This window comes from Equus quagga, unplaced genomic scaffold, assembly GCF_021613505.1.
Source record: "Equus quagga isolate Etosha38 unplaced genomic scaffold, UCLA_HA_Equagga_1.0 220_RagTag, whole genome shotgun sequence".
Lineage (NCBI taxonomy): Eukaryota > Metazoa > Chordata > Mammalia > Perissodactyla > Equidae > Equus > Equus quagga.
This window is the reverse complement of record NW_025799647.1, coordinates 2,657,906-2,668,612: the sequence shown is the minus strand read 5'-3', so window position 1 is coordinate 2,668,612 and position 10,707 is coordinate 2,657,906.

The following is a 10,707-nucleotide window of genomic DNA, read 5'->3' as shown; positions in this document are numbered from 1 at the left end:
GCCAGCTGTGTGACCTTGGACAAGTCACCTCTCTAAGCTGCAGTTATGTCACCTATGAAAGAGAAATAATAAACACCTTTCCTATGGGACTCTTGTGAGGATAAAGTGAGATTATGGAGGCCTCGCACCCAGAATGTCAAGATAAATGGTAACTAGTGCCATTGTGTCATTCGATACTTAAGGAGATTATCCATAAGAGGACAAGGGACAGGCACCAGGTCCTAAAGCAGGTGGGAAACTATAGGATCAGGGACACGAACCTTGGTCTACATGCTACAAGCCTTAGACAAACACATTCATTTTAGTCTGACCTCTGCAGAGTTAGGAAAGTCCAAGGTCAACTGAAAATTGTTTTGTGACTTCATTCTTTTGTCTCTGTGCCTCAGTGTATGACCATGATGAATTTTTTAACAATCTATGGAACAAAATACAACATAACAAACACCCGGGGACTTTAGTCACTCTATCCTGCTGTGGCCACTGACCTGTGAGCTAGCTTCTAAACACTAAACATGTAAAGTGTTTAGAAAAGTGTCAGGAACGGGCTCTTGTTCATCTTTTAGTAGCAGTGGCAGTAGCAGCAGTAACAGCAGGAGGTCTTCGTGGGTGTGTGTCTTTGAGGGGGAATGTTTCTTTACCATAGGAGACACCTCCATTCTCTCAGCTGCAGGAGGAAAGGATGGCTAAGGGCCGGGCAGCTGACAATCCACAGACTGACAATTTTGGAGAAAGGTGTAGAGCTGAAAGGTTAATCCTACGACAGATCTTGAAGACAGTCCTGGAGTATGTGGAATTCCATAGCCATCAAACTCCAGGCCTCAGAGCAGTACCAGTCCAGGGCAATATGGGGGAAAAATACAAACAATCTAGTGGATTTTTCTTAAATCTAAATTTACTCCATTTTTCAATTTTGTCCTTGACGCTCTTGATGTTAAAATATTCTTTCTTGTATAAATGTTGGTGATAGTTGTTAGTGATGTTGTTATTTATGATCATTTAAACTGGTCCATGAAATCCAAATTCTGAAGCCCACTTATCTTTTTGCAAATGGGGAAACCAGGTACAGAGGGGAGGAGTGACTCGTCCAAGGTCACAAGCCTGGGCTGTGACAGAGCCAGTGCGGAACCTCGGTCTCCCGACTTCAGTCTAATTCTCTTTTCACTGGACTCTCCCATTGCTTGTTTAGGGCTCTTTCTCTTGCCAGTGATTGAAACCAAACTCAGACTGGCTTAAGCAAAAGGGAAATTCAAGGAGAACTTCAACCAGAAAAAGGAGAAATAGATTCTTGGCAGGAAAAAAAGCCCACTGGAAATAGACCTCATCATGACCAGAATCTCCCCTCTCTGCTTCAAAACCCATGAGTAGGCTTCCCCAGTCTTCCTCATTCCCCACCCCCCCCAAAACAACCCTCCCCCAGACACACACCACACACATACCATACCACACACACAAAACATACCACACACACAACCACAAACATACCACACCATGTAGACACACATACCACACAGACATACATAACACACATACATACCACACACACTCACACACAGACACCCCCCCCACACACACACACACACACGAGCACACACACACACACTTATTCTGAGTAGGCCCCTGAGGAGCCATTCTTTGACTCATTCCACTCTGACTCAAGCCTTCTCTCAGGATGCACCAGCCAGGAGTGCCTAATCCACCCCACATCCAACCCATGTCACTTGTTCCTCAGGGACAGAGCTACTTACTCAGCAAAGGTCATCAGGACACACTGTCCCCAGCAGCCTTTCAGCCATGAGTTATTAGTCAGGTAATTATGGAAAGCGTCTGCATTTTCTTTATTGCATTGGTGATGATCCGCACACATCCCAAGAACCAAAAATAAACAGCAGGAGGTGTGACTTGTTTGAAGCTGGGTCAATGTGTATTTTCTCAGAGATCGAACCTCCTTGATATGAACGTAGAATGACATGGAATGGCCTTAGGTGCACGGACTGTGGTCTGTGGTGAAAATACACAGGTAGGTAGGATTTGCGCTGAAAATCTGAGCCACAAAATCTCTCACTTCGCCCCTCCCAGATCACGCCTAGGGCATGAAAGACACACCCGGCAGATCTCCAGCCTGCCCCGTTGCTGTCTGATTCTACTTCACTCCCTGCCTTGACTCACTGAGCGCATGTGCACCTTCTCTAGGCCTTGCTGTCTCCCTCTGGCAAATGGGCAGATGGAAGAGGAGGAAGAGCAAGATGGCAGAATATTGATCTTAACTGTTGTAGTGTCACTAATCCCTGACAAAGAGCCCCAGAACTGGGCCTTCTCTCTAACCCACATGTCTCCAAGAAGAGAGCCAGTATTATAGGAATAATAAAGCCACGGGATAAAAATGGAGCATCAACTCTTATTCAAGTATTTTTTGGGAAAACAAATATGAATATAACATGGAGCAGAATGCAAAATTTAGATGACTTTTTTTTTTTTTTCAGGAAGATTGGCCCTGAGCTAACATCCTTCCTCTTTTTGCTTGAGGAAGATTGTCACTGAACTAACACCTGTGCCAATCTTTCTCTATTTTGTATGTGGGATGCTGCCAGAGCATGGCTTGATGAGCGATATGTAGGTCCGCGCCCAGGATCTGAACTGGTGCACCCTGGGCTGCCAAAGTGGAGTGCACAAATTTAACCATGACACCACTGGGCCAGCCCCTAGATGACATTTTTTAAATAAAACTGAAAAGCAATATCCTAGTTGTGGCGGCTGCCGCAGGTCCAGCAGACAAACCTGGGGGCCAAATTCATGGTCATCTTGTCTAGAGGAACCTCTGCTCCTCCGAATCCAGCTCAACAAACTTCATCTCCCGGGGGCTCAGCATAGGTCAGAGATATTTGGCAAGGGATAGAGACGGGTTGAGACAGAGAATAGGTAAAAAGTCAGTCCTCCAAGGTCCTGGCTCTCTTCTTTTCCCGTTCCTCCAACTAGGAATTAAAACGCATGGGCACTGGCCCCCAAACTTGAGACCCCAGGCAATGAGTCCAGGTAACCACTGCGTGCAGAGCCGTCTCTCCTGTGGGTCCCATTTACAAAGTGGTAACTAAGGAAAGGACCATATGTAATCTATTCCCTAACACTCAGGGCCAACTTCTCCAGTAGGCTCAGCAGACAAAGTGCCTAAGTCCTGCCACGGTTAACTTTATGTGTCAGCTTGTCTGGGCCATGAAGTAACCAGATATTTGGTTAAACATTATTCTGGGTGTGTCCGTGACGGCGTTTCTGGATGAGATGGACATATGAATTGATAGAGCAGATTGCCCTCCTCTATATGGGTGGGCCTCGTCCAATCTTTTGGAGGCCTAAATAGAACAAAAAAGGTGGAGTAAGGGAGAATTCAAGCTCTCTTTGCCGGACTGTCTTCAAGCTGGGACATTGATCTCTTGCCGTCAATCTCGGATTCAGACTGGAACTTCTATACCATCAGCTCTCCTGGTCTTCACCTTGCCAACTGCAGACTGTGGGACTTATTCTCCAATACTGCGTGAGCCAATTCCTTATAATAAATCTCATTATATATTTATATATCTATATCTAATCTCCTATTGGTTCTGTTTCTCTGGAGATCCCAGACTAATACAGGCCCAGAATACTTTTAGGGGCCCATGAAAATGTTCTAATTTCTTTTAAAATCAGAAGAAGATGGTGAATATAATAATAAAGAATACATAAAAGTAAATCAAGGCTGGATTATATTTGTCTTTATACCAACGTAGTCCTAAAATATAATTTAATATATTTTTATGGAGGAATGGGCCCACCAAGGCACAAGTGCCTAAGACCCATGAAAGTCATAATATGACCCTGCTAACACTCCACAGTGCGCCATCTTTCAGGGTGGGAAGTCTTTTTACCTGGGCGCCAATATCCACCCATTGGTTCAGTGGGTTGACCAGGATGGTGTTTCTATGGCCTTGCACTGACCTTGAAGAAGAGGTTATATTTGGAGCTGTCGTCTTGAGTTGTATCTCTTAACAGAACTATGTGTGTGTCTAGTTGGGATGGGTCTAGCAGTGCAGAAGGGAGAGTAGACCAGAACCAGGCATGTGACAGTAATAGCTTCTCCTTTGAAAGAGGATGGCTATCAATGAGCAGCCCTCCCTGCTTTTATTACCAGTTTTCCTCTGTGTCCTGTCCTGGCTCTCGTCTAGTTAGGTGGACTCCTCTCTTCTATAGAGCAAACAGCCTTGTAAACAAGCTGTTAGAGCAGAGAGTAGGACGTGCCATGGGAAGACTCATTTTAAGTCTACCTGGATGAACCACGAAGGCTTCATGGAGGAGGGAACATTGAACAGGGTTTGGAAGGATGGATATGATTTTGACCACAAATGTAGCCTCAGGGAAAAGGAGAGGGCAGGCTCGTGTCCTTCCAACCTCCCATAGGTGAGAAACGGTTGGCAATGGTCAGAAATGCAATAGAACCAATATAAGTTATATTAAGTGAATTCTATACGTTGTGAGCCAAAAATTACAACTGTCTTGTGAGTGTGTAAAATGGTTTCTTCCAGTCAAAAAGAAATTGGAAACAAATGTAAATTAAGAAGACCTGTCTTCGAAGTCCTGTCTTAGAAGACCTACTACCACCACAAAGTATTCTGAACCTTGAAACCTTTTTACTCACCTGCAATGTGACAGGGAGCGAAGGGAAAGAATGGCACTCCAAGCGGATGGTGTGACACAGGCGGAGAGGAGGAGGGCCAGGTTCTGGGCGCAGCAGGCAGTCCTGTCTGGGGTGAAAGGGGAGTGCAGGGGTGGGGGGCTCCAGACGAGCCCCTACCCCAAATGAGTATCCTTGCCTTTTGTGGGAGGAGGGTGGCCTCTTAATGATGAGTGTGATAAAGAAGGTGTCCAGAGTGTGTTTTTAGGGCTCTAATCTATAAACATCCTAGCTGATTTAGGAACTTTATAGTGTAGTGCGGTATAACAAAAAATAAATATTTGGTCTCTGTCCCTGGTTCCTGGCGCGGAGCTCCTAAAACCCGTGGAATTTCCTGAATGATAAGAGTGTCTTTGGTTATTCATAACAAGCCCTTTTGAACACAACTGAGTTGGTGCTGATGAAGTGACTCGGGGTGGGCCCCTTAGAATGCGGGCTGATCACCAGGAAGACCAAACACAGGCTTGGAGGGTGGGACTTTTTAGCCTCATCTCCAGCCTCTGGGGAGGGAGGAGGACTGGAGATTGAGTTATGAAAACTCTTGAACAACGAGACTCAGAGAGCTTCTGGGCTGGTGAGCACATCAAGGTGGTGTGTGATGTGCCCTGGGAGGCATTTGGCTATTCCTGAGTTGTATCTTTATAATAAACTGGTAATCACAAGCAGAGCACTTTCCTGAATTCTGTGTCATTCCAGTGAATTATCGAACTTGAAGGGGGAGTCGCGGAAACCCTGAATTTGTAATTGGTCAGGCAGAAGTAATGGTCACTTGGAGACTCCATTTGCAGCTGGCATCTAAAGTGGGGGCAGGTTTGTGGGACTGAGTCCTTTAACTTGTGGGATCTGATGCTAACTCCATGAAGACAGTGTCAGAATTGAATTGAGTTGAATTGTTGGACACACAGTTGGTGACAGAGAGTTGGAGAATTGGTGTAGAAAAACAACATGTATTTGGTGTTGGAAAAAAACACATATATAGAAATGGTAATTCACAAGGAAACATCATCAACCTGGTTTAAGGAAGGAAATTTGCAAGGCAGCTCATGCACTTCACAGTTTACTTATGGCTAATGTAAAGTATTTTTGGCTTTGGAGCCAAGCCTATGAGAGACAGTCCACAAAAACAGGTTTCCCAGGAAAACCTAGATCTTCTGTTCATTTTAAAGGCAAGCTAAAAGGCCCAGATAGAGGCATTGGGACACACAAGTTCCCCCAGTACCTGTCCTCTCTGCTACTGGACTGGGATAAGAGGAGCACTCCTGGGGCTTCATGGCCTGGGAGCCCACTGGAGGCAGGTCCTTCTGGAAGGATGTGGAAAGAAGCAGCAGGACCATGGGCTCTAGCCTGGCTCTTCCACAGATGCCCTTTATGCCTTTAGGTAAGTTGCTCTCATCTAGGGCTTCAATTTTCTCATCTGTAAAATGAAGAGTACTGAACTTTGTGATTGCTATGGTCCACCAGCCCTAAGAGTGAGAATCCATGGCTCTGACTTGGAGGGGGGCACTGCCCAAGAGATAGCTAGAGGACACAGTAAAAGAGTGGACATGGGGGCCAGCCCAGCGGCATAGCGGTTAAGTTTCCACATTCCACTGCAGTGGCCTGGGGTTTGCTGGTTCGGATCCTGGGTGTGGACCTATACACCGCTTGTCAAGCCATGCTGTGGCAGGAGTCCCATGTATAAAGTAGAGGAAGATGGGCATGGATGTTAGCTCAGGGCCAATCTTTCTCAGCAAAATAGAAGAGGATTGGCAGCAGATGTTAGCTCAGGGCTAATCTTCCTCAAAAGAAAAAAAAAAGAGTGGACATGGGAGCTTATCACATAGAATAACTGAGTGTTGAGTAAAGGAATTCTTTGGGGAAGCAAACAGCTTCCAAATTACTCCTGCCCTGCCCCTGAGCCAGATGTTCTCCATGAAACTGAAACCAGAGAACCGTAGAGAGAGACAGGGTGCTGGCCCCTAGGTCAGCAGAGGCCGTGCTCCAAGCCTTTGGAAGGGTGTCCCACCCTTTGAAGTCCAGGCTTCTCCCTAGAGCATCCTTTCCCAGGAAGGGCATCACGAGGTCACCACCTACCACGTTTTCAAGGGCCTGCTCATCCGATGAACCATTAGGACACTGAAAGGACATTTGATACACACATGACACAGAGCAGGGAGGGAGAGCTGCCATGCTGGATGGTAGAATCAGGATTCAAAAATATGCCCTCTGACTTGAAAGATGGGCTGAAGCTAAAAAGATTATGTCTGATAAGGAGAAATGAGAATCCCAAGCTCAGATCCAAAAAGACCAACTGGATCAGGGTTGGAAAACTATGGCCTGTGTGCCAAATCCAGCTTACCGCCTGTTTCTGTCAAATTAGGTTTTGCTGGGACACAGCCACGTTCATTTGTTTAAGTACTCTCTGTGGCTGCTTTCACGCTGCAACAGCAGAGTCGAGCAGATGCACAGAGATCATGTTCTCCACAAAGTCTAAAATATTTGCTATCTGACCCCTGAACTAGACAAGGAAATCCAGATGGGGAGATGTGAATTCATAGCAGCTCAAGTGAAAAGGAAAAAAAAGCAAAAGAAAAAGAGAAAGAGTGTGATTATTTAGTCTGCATTAATAGCGTTATAACGTTAAGACAAAGAATGTATTAGATAGAGAGGTCTCCTTTAGATGTAACAAAAGTAATACGAAATTAGCTCAGCACAGGAGGTATGCAGTGGAGGGACATTGTGGTATGTCACAGACAACCAAGGCCCAGAGAAGGCTTCAGGAACAGTCTGATCAGGAACTTTCTCCCTGTCTCTCACCTCTTCTGCCTTCTTCCCTCAGTGCAGATCAGCTGTCTGTGCATGGCAGAAACACAGCTACAGTAAGTTTCCTATCACTGCTTTGCTTATTTTCACCAGTCTTTGTTTTTCCTCTTCTTCCTCAGCACATAGAAAGACGACACGTCCCAGCCTCCCCTGCACTTAGTTAAGTGAGGTGATAGGCTGAAATGTGACTGGTGAGTGTGGGTGGATGTGACATGGGTCACTTTCAGGCAGAAGCTTTTCAGAGCAGGCTGGCCTTCTCTATGTCCTCTCCCGCATCTCTGTTCCCCTCACCTCCTTCTTCGCAGCTAGAAGTGAAAGACTCTCAAGATGATGGAGCCTCAGGATGAAAGGCTCTTGGATCCCTGAATCACCACTTGGCGGAGAGCTTTCCAGGAGAAGTACCCAATCCCATCAAACTTTGCACAAGAAGGAAATCAATCTTTATTGGATTAAGCCACTATTATATCAGAATGGATTTGTTTCCGCAGCACAGCCTACTCTATCCTGATCAATACAGCTGCTGAGTTTTAAATCTCACAGTTTCAGTCACCAGAGAGGCACTCAAATCCAAAAATCCCAGGAAATGAATTGATTGGAGCAGCTTCAATGTAGTGCCAACCTCTTAGCCAATCCACTGGCCTTGGGGACAGAATCCTAGGTAAACACGGCAGCCCCTACAAGGACCACAAGGGTGGAGTTTTGGGGGATGCAGTTTCCAGAAGGCCTGGAGAATTGGGAAGGAGGGCGGGAGGGAGGGGAGGGATGGCAAAGGGAGACAATGGACAATAGTGCTGGCCTACTGAGCGCCGGAGTCTCTGATCACAGCATTTTGAAAGGGATCCTGAGTCAGGATTCCTGACAAATCCATTAGATCGTACTGGGAAGAAAGGGAGTAGGGCACTGAGGAAGAAGCGTCAAAGAACCCTGGCCTAAGAGGAAGAACTGAAGGAAGCAGGGGTGTTTGACCTAGAAAGTTCGGAGCCATGGCAGGGACACAGGACGTTCTTTAAGCTGGTAAAGGACTGTCCCACTAGAAGGACCCTACAATTCTCCAAAGGACTGCATCAGGCCCACAAGGGAGACATGACAGAAAAGTCAGACAGCAGCCCGAGTTCAGGAAGAACTTCTGGTTTGGCGAACCAGCAAGGGCTCAGACCCTCTCAGGAGGGGTTGAGCTGCTGTCACGAGGGCGCACCAGCCAGCTGGGTTCAAAACACTGAAGACAGGATTCTTGAGTTCCTGGGCTGCTTGTCCCACCTGCGCATTCCTCTCCAATACTAAGATTCTCAGAATTACCTTCAGTTGGTCACCCAGTGTGACCGATAGGCCAAGGAAACTGACATGGGGGATATGACCTATCAGCATGGTCCACATTGTCCAGAAGCCAGCCTCTGCCCTTGCGGTGCTCTGGAGCTCTGGAAAAGCGCAACTGTGGGCGCTCAGGAGATGCTGGGAAAGACCTTCTTTCACTGCTACCCTGTTGCTGACCCTTGACGGCCGGGCTAGGAGGCCAGGCATGGTGATGTGGGGGCAAGGAGGAGAGACCTCCCAACAACTGTCCCAGCACCTTGTGGGCTGACAGGCAGAGACGACACATGCTCAGAAACAACTTAGAGGCTGATAGTGCTATGTGGTGTAGAATCAGAGATCTTCTCCCCTTGTTTTACAGGTAAGGCCCAGGTGACAGTGTGACTTAAGTTACTGGCAAAGCCGGGATTGGAATTCTGCTCTTTAAGGTCTTATAGGAAGCAGAGCAGTGTAGACTGGTGGTTAGGAGCCCAGACCAGAGCTAAGCCACCTGACTCTGCTACTTACCAGCTGTGTGACCTTGGGCAAGTTTATTTACCTCTCTGTGCCCCAGTTTCTGGATTATAAGATGCGACTAGAGATAGCACCTACCTAGGAGAGCTGTTTCGAGGATTGAATTGGTTATTATTTCCAAGTCTCAGAGATCACATAGATGGGAAGAGGCAGATCCAGGATTTGAACCCAGATCTGTCTGATCCTGAAACCCAAGCTTCTCCTGCCCTCTACCCTCACCATGCTGCTTTTCTCAGCCCACAGATGGAAATCTTTTCTGTTATTGTCTCAGGGAGGGCTCCCTTGGTCAAGTTTGTGTGTTCTGGGAGCTTGAGAAGCTTCTGTTCTCACACATAGGGAAACTGAGGCATGGGCCATCACAGTGACATGTCACTTCCAGGAAGGGGAGCTGAGTAGTGACACCTGCATCAGATTTTTTTTGAGTCAAGTTCTGGAGGTGAAAGTAACCAGTTTGCTCACAAGCTGCTCAGATGACCCTGACAGGCCCAGGCTAGCTGTTTGGCCCTAGGGCTCTGTGTCAAAGAGGCTGGGTTGGGTCCAATTGCCCCGTTCCCTGGTTTCAGGTACATCATGAGCCTGTCAGCCCTTGTGCAAAGGGACGCTCTGAGGGATGGAGCAAGAGAGCAGGGATGAGACAGAACCAGGAAAAGCATCCTGGCATCCAGGTGATGAGACAAACGCTCTGTCTGAGGCTCCAAGCCCCGCCTGGGATGCCTCACATCCACCACACAGGTTCCAAAGATGCTGACGTGCTGCAGCCTTAGCCACCTTCCCCTAGATCAGGCTGTTGCCTTCCTGCCCATCAAGGATGTATAAATAGATTTTAGCTGCACTTACGTTTTCCCCAAAAAGTTGCTGATGGACTGCGCTATCCCTAATCCTGTGCCAGGGATGGTGTTCCTGTCTCGGTCATGATGGTTAGAGGCTCAGAGGTGGGATGGGAAGCTGGGAACAGAGAAGGGGCTGCTGAGTCAGAAATGTGCACAGGGAGCAGCCATCTGCTGGGCCCAGCTGCGGAGGGAGTGGCATGGAAGACACCTGGGTTCGGAGCTCAGCCTGGAGCATCAGGGAGACACAGGAGGCAGGGAGGGTGGCAGTAATTGTACCTCCTGGCTCTGCCACTTACCAGCTGACTGATCTTCAGCAAGTTAACCTCTTTGAGCCTCAGTTTTCTCATCTGCAAAATGGGGAAGGATCATCCTAGCAGGAGGATCTTTAAAAGATACCAGTTGCTCAGTCGAACCAGCAGCAGAGCAAGGGCTGGCTTGAGGGTGGTATGGGGTGGGGGGAAGAGCCTGGCTCTGTCACTTCCTGGCTGCTCGGCCCTGGTGGGGTGTAGTTGACGTCTCCGCTCCTCAGTTTCCTCACCTGTAAAATAGACAGCA